The following is a 10,668-nucleotide window of genomic DNA, read 5'->3' as shown; positions in this document are numbered from 1 at the left end:
TGGCCTGTGCAAGGGGGCAGATACGCAAGGATGACAAAGATTCCCCAGGTCGCTGCCTTTTTAGAAGATGCTCCCCAGTAGGAGAGGCAGACCCTGAACAAGAGAAGAAAGACAAGGAAGGGAGGGAAAGAGGGCCACAGAATGCAGTCAGCACTGTGGGTGACAAGGCAGAAAAGTCAACACGAAAGACCTATTTTAAGTACATTGATCAGGGTGGGACCCTCTGAGGAGGCGACGTCCAAACCACTCCATTCTTGTCTCCTTCCCTTCCAGAGTCACTTCCGGAGCTCCAGGTCATGTCACCACCCGCCCCTCGACAAGGCTGGTGGGCCAGCTGCACAGGCAGGCAAACCCTCCCCTCGTCCTCTCCCTCCTGCTGCCCTTCTTGATAGGGGAGGTGGGAGGAAACATGGCTTCCTCCACCAACTAGCTGTGTGACCTTAGGTAGTCACTGCCCCTCTCTGGGCTTGCATCGGTGAAATCATCCATCCCACCCTGTCCTCCATAACTGAGACCAGGTATGAGGATGTAAAGGAAGCATCTCATCTATTTTAAAGCACTTGACAACGTGTGAAAATGTTACCGGCAGAAAACGTGCTTCTCCGTCGCACCCAAGCTCTTGCTGACGGGCACCTGGGGGCCATCAGGATCCTCCCAGCGCCTGGCGGGGGTCACATCACACTCTCCTCTTGTTGAAGGGGGACTGAGGCTCAGTCACAATGTGGTCAGCCTGAAGTGCCCCCAGATTCCAGGTGGGGAGGAAACCCCGAATAACACTAGCTGCAGACACCACTGAGCACTTGTTGGGTCCAGGTCAAGGCCATGGACTGGCGCCTTTCATCCCCACATCAGTCCTGCCCAGAAGGCTTTCTGGCCGTCAGCTCTGTTTTATAGGAAGGTGGACAATCAGCAGCTGTTCAGGACCCTCAGGTTAGACACAGCAAAGAGCAGAAGGTCCCCAGCCCGGATCTGAGACAAATGGGAACTCATTCATCCAGTCCAACCCCCACAGATCCTGTCACGTGCCAGGCATGTTCCGGGAACTCAGGGACCACTGACACAAACTCCCGCCCTCGTGGGGCTTACATCCTGGCGGGGAGACGACAGTAAATGAGGAAAACGTGCATGTGTTAGAGGCCAAGGAGGAGGAGCTCCCAGATCCTCTTGCTCCAAGCATCATGCCCACGGGAGAAGTCGGCACTTCGCAGCAGCTGCTGCTGGGAGATCAGGTCACCTGCGTCTACGGCTGCAGCTGCCCTCTTGCTTTGAGTGTCTGGATTCCCAAGATAGGCGGAGAAACTGAGGCAGCCAGGAACGGGACTTCATCCAAACTCCACTGCCCAGCGGGGCGGGCCGTAGGAACCGAAGGTGGGCTCAGAGCTCTCCTGCGAGGCGGGGGCCGTGCCTCCCTCATCTCGGAATGAGCATGTGATTAAGTAATCTTATTATGGAAGTCCCACATGATCCAAAGCCAGGCTACACTTGGAATGAAATTAATTCCAAGATTCGACCAACTCCCTGGCTGTTTTCCTTCCAGGGAAGCTGCTGGGAGGTAAATGAAGTCTGCACGTTTCGGGGACCCCAAGGAACAGGCCCCAAGTGCTGATGCTGCTAGAAGTCTGGGAGGGGGTTCAGCAGGTCATCCGTCACCCCTCAGTCCCAACTGCCCTCATGGACACTCGGTGTCTTCACTTGGCTGCCCCATGTGTATCTGGATCAAAACCAGATTCTTGGTTGCACCCTAGTCGCACAGGCTGCTCCTCTAGGGTCCCTGGTTCTGCAAACAACCCCATCATCCTCTCAGCTGTCTTCTCTGACCTGCGAGTCCTCCCTGCACTGCAGCCTCCCCACGTCCAACCTGCGGCCAGGTCCACCTGCACAACATCTAAACGCCTCTCCAATGTCCTCCCTTGTCTCTATCCCTCCAGCTTCTTCCCCAAACCCCGCCCCCTCACAGACACTGCCTTCCTGGCTACAGACTCTTCCGGGGCTCCCCGGCACCCCGCAGGCCAGGTCCCAAGCTGGGTGCTGGGAAGACTATGTCTCTGGTCCTCAGGTACACCACCCCTACGCCGCAGCTTCAGGGGACAGAGAGGAAGAGGGCAGGCCCACCCAGGGCCTCTGTGGAGCGGGCCTGTCAGGCTGCGAAGGCTGAATCAAGTGAAACCAACTAGCTGTGTGACCCTGAGGAGTCACTCTCCCTCTCTGGTCTTGGGTCTCACCTCTAAATGATCAGCACACCCTGCCCTCCATCACTGAGACCAGTATGCGAATGAAGGGGCAGCACTTTATAAATTTTAAAGCATTTTACAGTCTCTGGGAATGTTACCATCACTCCTGCAAATCTCAGTAGGAGAATATGTTTCTCTGCCACACCCCGCCCCCCAGTCCCACCACCCTCCTCCAAGTGACAGCCAGGGATCAGGGGAGACAAGAATCACCAAGAGGTCAGACCAGCAAACAGCTTTCATAGGAGTCCTTGTCCTGCTGGGGAGTCTGGGACACACCCCAAGAAACAAGAGAACAGGGGCCTTGCAGGTCTTACTCGTTGCTGCATCCCCAGCACAGGCTCAGCACACAGGAGGTGCTTAATCAGTGCCCCACGTGAACGGTGAGGCCCCACCCCACCTTGGTGCTTCTTGCCTGGTGGAGGATGATGCCGGCAAAGCTCTGCGTGGACCAGGGTGGCCGGCACGAGCTCTCCAAGGAGCGGAGCCTGGCCTCGCAGGACGAGGCAGATGTGACTAATCAGGAGACGGGAAAGGGCATTCTGGAAAGACACACAGCACGAGCAAAGGCAGAGGGGCCAGAAGGTACATGGTGGGTGGAACGGGGAATACGGCAAGACAGTAAATAGAATCTAGTGAGAGTACCCCGTCATCCCGGCCCCCATCAGTCTCCGAGATGAATAATACCCTCTCCCCTGCAGGGAAAGTCCCACAGTCAGGGATCCTGCCCAAGCCGGAGACCCAGAGTCCTCGGGCAACATCGCTGCCCTGGGCACTTCCCTGCCTGGCTCTCTCCCGGCAGCAGGTTTTAGAATTTGTGTGCCCAGTAGTGAACTTTACAGGAAATAGGGCTTCCCATAGTTTCGAATTAAAACTTCCCCTTCTAGTCTATTCTCCTGTTCCTGGGATCTACAGCCCCAGTTCTTGACTTAGGGGCCAGGGAGAGGGCATGAGCCTCAAGGGAAAGGTATGTGAGGAGCCTGGAGTCACTCTGTGCAAAGGATTGCGCAGGTAACATGGAAGGGGAATAAGGGAGGAGGCCCTTTTGGTCAGGAACTACCAGTTCATGTGGTGGGTAGGGAATGGGTTCCCAAAGAGTTGGAATGATTGAAAACGTCAGGACAAAAGTGAGAAGCCATCCATCCATCCATCTATTCATCATCCATCCATTCATCCATACATACATACATACATTCATTCAAAAATGTTAATTAAGCTCAGAGTCTAGTGGTCTAGTGGAGTGACAGACAGACAAGCAGGTAATTACAGTCCAGGCTGGTTGGTGCTATGATGGGGGTGTGGTGCTGTGGGAGCCCGGAAGAGGCACGTGACCTAGCAAGAAGGTAGGGTGGTGCAGTCAGGGAAGGCTGCCTGGAAGAGGCGGTTTTTAGCCTGAGACTTAGAGGGCTAACAGGACTTCGTCAGGCCACAGCCTAAAGGAAAACCAAACAGTACTTGCCTATATCCAGAGATGAGTGGCTTTCAGGGACCAGAACAACTCAGTGTGACTGAGGCAGAGGGCGCAAGGGAGGAGGGGTGAGAGGTGAGCTTACAGAGGAGGGTAGCTGGGGCCAGATCTGCTAGGACCTTGGGAGACACAGGCAAGAGTAGGGTCTTTATTGGATGGCAGTGGGAGCACATCAAGGCTTCTAACTGGAGGAAAGATGTGGCCAGATTTCCTGTTTAGAATGATAACTCAGAGTTCTGGTAAGGGAGAGCTGGGTCCTTCTGACAAGGCTTCTAGTTGAAGATAACTTTAAAAATTGAAGTATCTCATATAGAGGTAGAGATATATATTTGCAGAAGCATTAAAAGTTTACAAGAGAATAAGAAATTTCCAAAGTATACCTGAAGAGCAAACAGGAACTCGGAGAAGTGGAGGGATCAGGGGAGACAAGAATCACCAAGAGGTCAGACCAGCAAACAGCTTTCATAGGAGTCCTTGTCCTGCTGGGGAGTCTGGGACACACCCCAAGAAACAAGAGAACAGGGGCCTTGCAGGTCTCAAGGTCTTCCCTTTGCCAGTCATGAAGAACTAGGGGGACAGAAACAAAAGCCCAGGACCTACAATCTAACAGGAGATCCTCCCTACAATTAGCTGGGACCCAAGGGCTACATCCTCAGCGAGAGGGTGACCAGAAGTGGACCAGCCCTTCTGGGGAACTACAGCTGGGTTTGAATAACTCATGTCTTTCAGGTAGCCTCAAGCTTGGGTGAAGACGGGTCCAGACAGGGAGCACATCCAAGTGTGTGGTAGAAGCAGCCGAAATTCTGGAAGAAGGTAACTTCATCCCATGCTTTAAATTATCCCTGTACTCACTCAAGTTTTCAAATACTATGACCAACTTACAGAGAAAATCGGCACACAGAGAAATAAAGCACCATGAGAAAAAAAACAAAACCAACAGAAACACCTGCAAAGTTTTCAGATATTGAAATTAACATAAAACTACTATGCTTACTATGTTTTTAAAAATAAAAAGGCAAACTTGAAACATCGCCAGAGAACATAAAAATATTAATGTGACATAGTAAATTGACAAAAGAACCAAGTGGAAGCTCTAGAAATGAACACTGCAAAAACTGAAATTAAAAACTCAAGAGACTTTATTTCTTGATCCTTTGGTGATGGTCCCATGTTCTTCTGCAAAGCTGTATGTTTACGATTTATGTGCTTTATGCATGTGTCTATATTTCATAATAATAAAGGATGAAAAATAGAAATGCAGGTTGAAACTACAATGAGGAACCACCTCACACCAGTCAGAATGGCCATCATTAAAAAGTCCACAGATGATAAATGATGGAGAGGGTGTGCAGAAAAGGGAACCCTCCTGCACTGTTGGTGAGAATGTAATTTAGTGCAGCCACTATGGAAAAGAGTGTGGAGATTCCTTAAAAAACTAAAAATAGAGTTGCCATATAATCCAGCAATCCCATTCCTGGGCATGTATCTGGAGGGCACTCTAATTCAAAAAGACACATGCACCCCAATGTTCATAGCAGCACTATGTACAATAGCAAAGACATGGAAACAACCTAAATGTCCATCAACAGATGACTGGATAAAGAAGTTGTGGTATATTTATACAATGGAATACTACTCAGCCATAAAAAAAGAACAAATAAGGTCATTTGCTGCGACATAGATGAACATGGAGATCATCATTCTAAGTGAAGTAAGCCAGAAAGAGAAAGAAAAATACCATATGCTTTCACTTTATGTGAAATCTAAAAAAAGACACAAATGATCTTATTTACAAAACAGAAACAGACTCACAGACATAGAAAACCAACTTATGGTTACCAGAGGGTAAAGGGGGTGGGAAGGGATAAATTGGGAGCTTGAGATCTGCAGATACTAACTACCATATACAAAATAGGTAAAAAACAAATTTCTGCTGTATAGCACAGGGAACTATATTCAATATCTTGTAGTAACCTATAATGAAAAAGAATCTAAAAGGAATATATGACTGAAACATTATGCTATACACCAAAAATTGACACAACATTGTAAACTGAATATACTTCAATTTTTTTAATTCAAAAAAACAAAAAACAAAAACCTCACTCCATGGGTTTAAGGAAAGATTAAATATAGACAAAGAAAGAATTAGGTCAAAGAAGATAAGTTATAGATATATTTAGATATATAGATATAGATCTCCAGAATGCATTGAAGAGAGACACAAAGATGGGGAAAAGGAGAGAGTAAGAGACAGAAAGGAGTGAAAAGACAGAATTTAGTTGAAGCCCTAGAAGAAAGAGAAATGGGCAAAGGCGATGTTTAAGAGACGATGGCTGATAATTTTCCAGAACGGATAAAAGACACCAAATCATATATTCAAGACACCCAAAAAGTCCCAAGAAAGATAAATAAAAAGAATCCACCCGTCAGTCTAGCACAGGGAAGCTGCAGAAAAACAAAGGTAAGGAGAGCACATACCTAACGGCAGTCAGAGACAAAAGGCCAGATTCACTTGCAAGGGGCCTCTCATTAGATGGACAGCTGACTCCTCCACAGCAACAATGGAAGTCAGGAGCCGTGGGAGGTACTTCCCACCCGGAGGGTTAGAGGCACTGAAAGGACACTGTTGCTAAGCGGAGAACAGCGTGCGGGGGCCAGACCAGAGCTGCGGAGCCAGCCAGGGGCTGAGACGACAGCAGCCTGGACCAGGTCAGCGGCAGTGTGGAGGAGGTGAGTGGAGGGTCTGAGAGAAGCTAAGGAGGCAGGACCAGGATGAGCTGGTGACTGACCATTTATGGGGGATGAGGTGAGGGAGGAGGCAAGGGTGAAGGGGCTGCTGGGCTGGGCGGGGGGTGGGGTACTGAGATGAAACCAAAGAGGAGAAGCAGTTTGGGGAAGGGAGGTGAGACTAGTTTGGGATGTGATAGTCATGAAAATCAAGGCTGTTGGTACCCCCAAAAAAGAGAATCTCCCAGGCAGAAGGAGACAGGAAAGACACCCCGAAGAGGAGGAAGCAGCTCTTAAGGGCAGGAGGAAGGAGGGGCAGGATCTACAAGGTGGCAGGTCTGCGGAGCACAGCACCCACTGCTCCAGGAGGCAGTAATGTGACCGGAGGCCAGGGGAGAGAGCAAGCCCCTGGCAGCGAGGCCGAGCGGGCAGAGTTCCCGCGACCAGCAGAGCTCAGCCAGTCCTGCTGAACAAGTAAAGAGCCGACTGCCCCTGCGTACAGTCAGTGATTAATGTTAGTGGCCGCGGGGAGGCCAGCGCTTCACCTGGTTTCCCTTCTCCATCCTGGTGCAGAGAGCCAGACCCGCTCACCTGTCGTCTCCCCTTCAGTTGTGATTCCCAAACCAGAAACCTGCTTCCTGCAAACTCCAGCGGGTATAGCACCAAGTCAGAAAATCAAGGCAGTCAGAAACAGAGACTGCTTGGAGGAGCTTTTCATTTTTACTTTTTTGCTTTTTTTTTTTTAGTAGGAGAAGAAACCAAGCACCCGGCCCCTCCTGCCCGGCTCCCTGCTACCCGCACAGGCCCCCACCCCGCAGAGGGCCTCCATGGGGGCGGGGCGCAGTAAGTATTCACATCTCTCTGAAAAGCCATCAGCTCAGCCTTGCTGGCATCCTCAGGGGTCCCACCTCCAGAGCTAAATGCACAGTCATTTAAGGACACAGAGACCCTCTCCTCCTGGAGCAGAGAACCCCCAGGGGTCCCCGAAGCCTGTGAAACTGAGGGAACTGAAGCTTCTCGGAGCCCTCTGCTCCCGCCTGCCTCGCGGCTGCTCGCTTCTACAAAATCTGTGGGCTGAGACTCTGGCGTGTGACTCACCCCCCTCCCTTCCTCTCTCTGAGTAAATGTCAAGTTACATTAGTTATCCTGTCTCCCTCAGCAGCCCCACTCCCCCCAATTTTTGGCGGTGCTGTTTACCTCGGCTAGATCAATCAGCGTTTGGGGAGAAAATAGAAACCCTTTTAGATCCAATTAATGAAAATTGGGCAGCAGGAATGTGCCTGTTTAAAATTTCACTACCTGGGCAGGAGAAGGACTGGAGATGCAGGGAGGTGGGCTAGAAACTGGTCTGGGCCCTGTTATCAAGCCCCCGATTCTTCCAACCTTCAGAAGAGAAACCCAGTTTCTGCAGGGAAACAAGCTGGAAGGCTCCCCATACTGGATGCTGGTCAAACATGTCTTTGTGAGTAGAGAGCTCGAAGCAGCCTCCTTGCTGGCTCCTTGGAGGGCAAGCAGGGAAATGAAGATGGGGGGGGGGGTTCAAGTCAGGTGGGAGCCAGGGGAGTAGAATGAAAGCTTTGGGGAGACTCGGCGTCCAGCAGCTGCTTTGGGTGGGTCCCCTGGCTTCCCCTGGCCACCAGGACCCTAACCTCAAGAAGGTACATTTCACTCATGATCCAGTATGTCCTGGGAACTGTGCTGGGTACAGAGGCCTCTGCCCTTGGGCTCATGGTCCCATCTGCCCTGCGATGGTCAAGAGCAGTCATGACCTTGGGCCGGCGGCTGAGCCTTCTGAGCATTACACTTTTCATCTATAAAATGGGATAATAATGTACATGCTTCATAGGGCAGAATGAGAGACAGCGTGAAAAGTCCTTGGAATGGGGTGTGCCCTCCCCCAGCATCCTCCCCTTCCCTCCCCATGAGCTCAGAGTCTGTCCTTCCCCAGCCCCGAGGTTGTCCAGCCTCAGGAAAGCCCCACTGCACACCCATCTCTCAGCAAAGACCCATCGATACTTGGGAGTTTCCATTGAGCTTGGGGCATCTGTGTGTTCATGGGACCCTCCCCTTAGCCTGTTTTACAGAAGAATCAGAAAGGTTTCCACAGGGTCCTGCCCGACCCTGGAGCAGGAGCCACTCAGAGCCTGGAGGACCATGAGGACCCAAAAATCTCACCCACAGGACCGGAAGCTGCTGGGCAGGACGCGCGCATCTCATTCACCATGTTAGAGCCCATGTGCGGCCAGGAGCCCAGAGTGGGCGCTGGGGTGCCATTTGGAAGGACAGAAGAATGAATTGTACAGTCTTCAAAATGTTTGTTCATCTGTGCAGGAACGGTAGGAACTAAGCAAGTGATGTCACCTCTCTGGGAATCAGTTTGCGTGTCTATAAAGTGGGAACTGAGGCTGATGCCTCCTGGGCCTACGTCACATCACATCTCTGCTGCAGGTGGCTCCAGGCAGGTACAGATGCAGGCGGGCTTGGACTCAGCACCTCCTCCCTGCCCCCACCGTGCACCCTTCAGTTCCCTTTCCATACCCACCCCGATACAGCAGGTGGGGTGCCGACAGGAGCCCTCCCGAAGGTGTGCACAGTGGGAGTGCAGGAAATTTCATGCCTCCCAGGGCAACCCTCCTTCAGTGGGTTTGGGGCGCTTGTGTGGACGGAGCTGGCCGGCTTTCCAGATGGCCCTGGGAGGGCCCAGCATGATGCAGGCCAGCTGCCTGCAGTGGGGACCAATGCTAGGGCCGACCCCTGCCCCCGAAACGGGCCTCTGCTCCTTCCCTGTCTCCCTCTCCTGCCCCTCAAGCAGCCCCCTGGGAGCCTTCCCAACAAAACATCTGCCCCCGGGCTCTCACCAGGCCCTACTCACAGTGCAGCCCAGACTCTGACAGGAAGGAAAACCAGCCACAGTCTTGCAAGCCTACGTGCTGATCACATGGGCCGATGTGGCACAAGCGGGGCCCAAGCCCAGCGGGTGTGTGACGGGTCCAGCGTGGAGCAGGTGCAGCTTCCCAGGGCGGGGTGGGCGGGCATCCACTCACCCCCTCCGCACGGATGGGGGATCACCTGGAATGGCACAGTCCCTGCCCTCGAGGGCCACGGTCTCCTAGGACAGATGGACAAGTCAACTGAGGGGTGCAAAGCTACGGGAGTGACAGGGGTCGTGTCAAAGTTGCAGAGGTGAGTAGGGTGTGATGGAAAGAGAGGAGGACACCCTCGGGTCCCCTGCGTGGGAGGTGGGAGAAGGCGTCCGGATGTGGAGAAGGAGGCCGGAGTGCCTATAGGCACACGAGGCAGGAAAGGCGTTCCAGGCAAAGGGGACACTTTTGCCAAGGTCCCCAGACAGAGGCCAGCATCAGGCTGGGGGAAGAGTCGAGGGGGATGTGCGGGGATGAGGCTGGGTGGCCTCCCAGAGCCACTGGCTCCCAGCAGACCATGTCCTGCCAGCCAGGCCTACGCTGGCCTAGGGCTGATGCCCGGCTAGTGTGGCACAGATGTCCCTGCGCTCAGCCAACAGCAGCTGGGGCTTTTGTGGAAGCGCCTGGCTCCAGAGGGCAGCACACAGGAAGGCCCCAGCTGTGCCCAGGTTCCGTGCGGTTCTGCCAGGTGCGGAAAAGCCCCCCAGAGAAGGGAGGCTGCCCCGTGCCAGCCTGGAGCGGCAGGCCCTGCAGAGGTCCTGGCGTGGACAGGAGGCCACTTCCATGCGGGCCAGAGTATCCTGTGCAGCTGTGCGGCTCGGCCTGGCGCGGACGGTTCCAGGAAGCAATGACCACAGGGCAGGGCTGGGAAGCAGGGTCCAGCCATCCCCTCACACAAGGCAGGTGGGGGTCTGGGACATGGAGGAGTGTCATCGCATTAGTCGGGCTCAGCTGGACTCTGCTGTGGGAACAAACAACCCCCACATCTCAATGGCTCCCAACAACAGAAGTTCCTCTCTCGCTAACACTTTCGGGCCACCGCTCCACACAGCCACTCAGGGACCCAGGCCAGGAGGGGCTCCCCCATCCTGTAGCTCCCCACCTGGAACAGGGGGCCTTCTTGGTCTCCATAATAGAGGAAGAAACCACAGGGAGGTGAGAGCTTCAGCCCAGAGGGGACCCATGTCACTTCAAATCTGAGCCCACCGGCCAGAGATGCAAGAGGGCTGGAAACGTGAGACAGAGATGGACCGCCTGGTGGGTGTGACTACCACTGCCCCAAGCGTGGGGTGAATTCTTAGTGCGGGGTCCCAGACCTGGT

The sequence above is a fragment of the Camelus ferus genome, chromosome 4 (genome assembly GCF_009834535.1).
Source record: "Camelus ferus isolate YT-003-E chromosome 4, BCGSAC_Cfer_1.0, whole genome shotgun sequence".
Lineage (NCBI taxonomy): Eukaryota > Metazoa > Chordata > Mammalia > Artiodactyla > Camelidae > Camelus > Camelus ferus.
The sequence above is the reverse complement of the archived record's forward strand: the minus strand, read 5'-3'. Positions refer to the sequence as shown.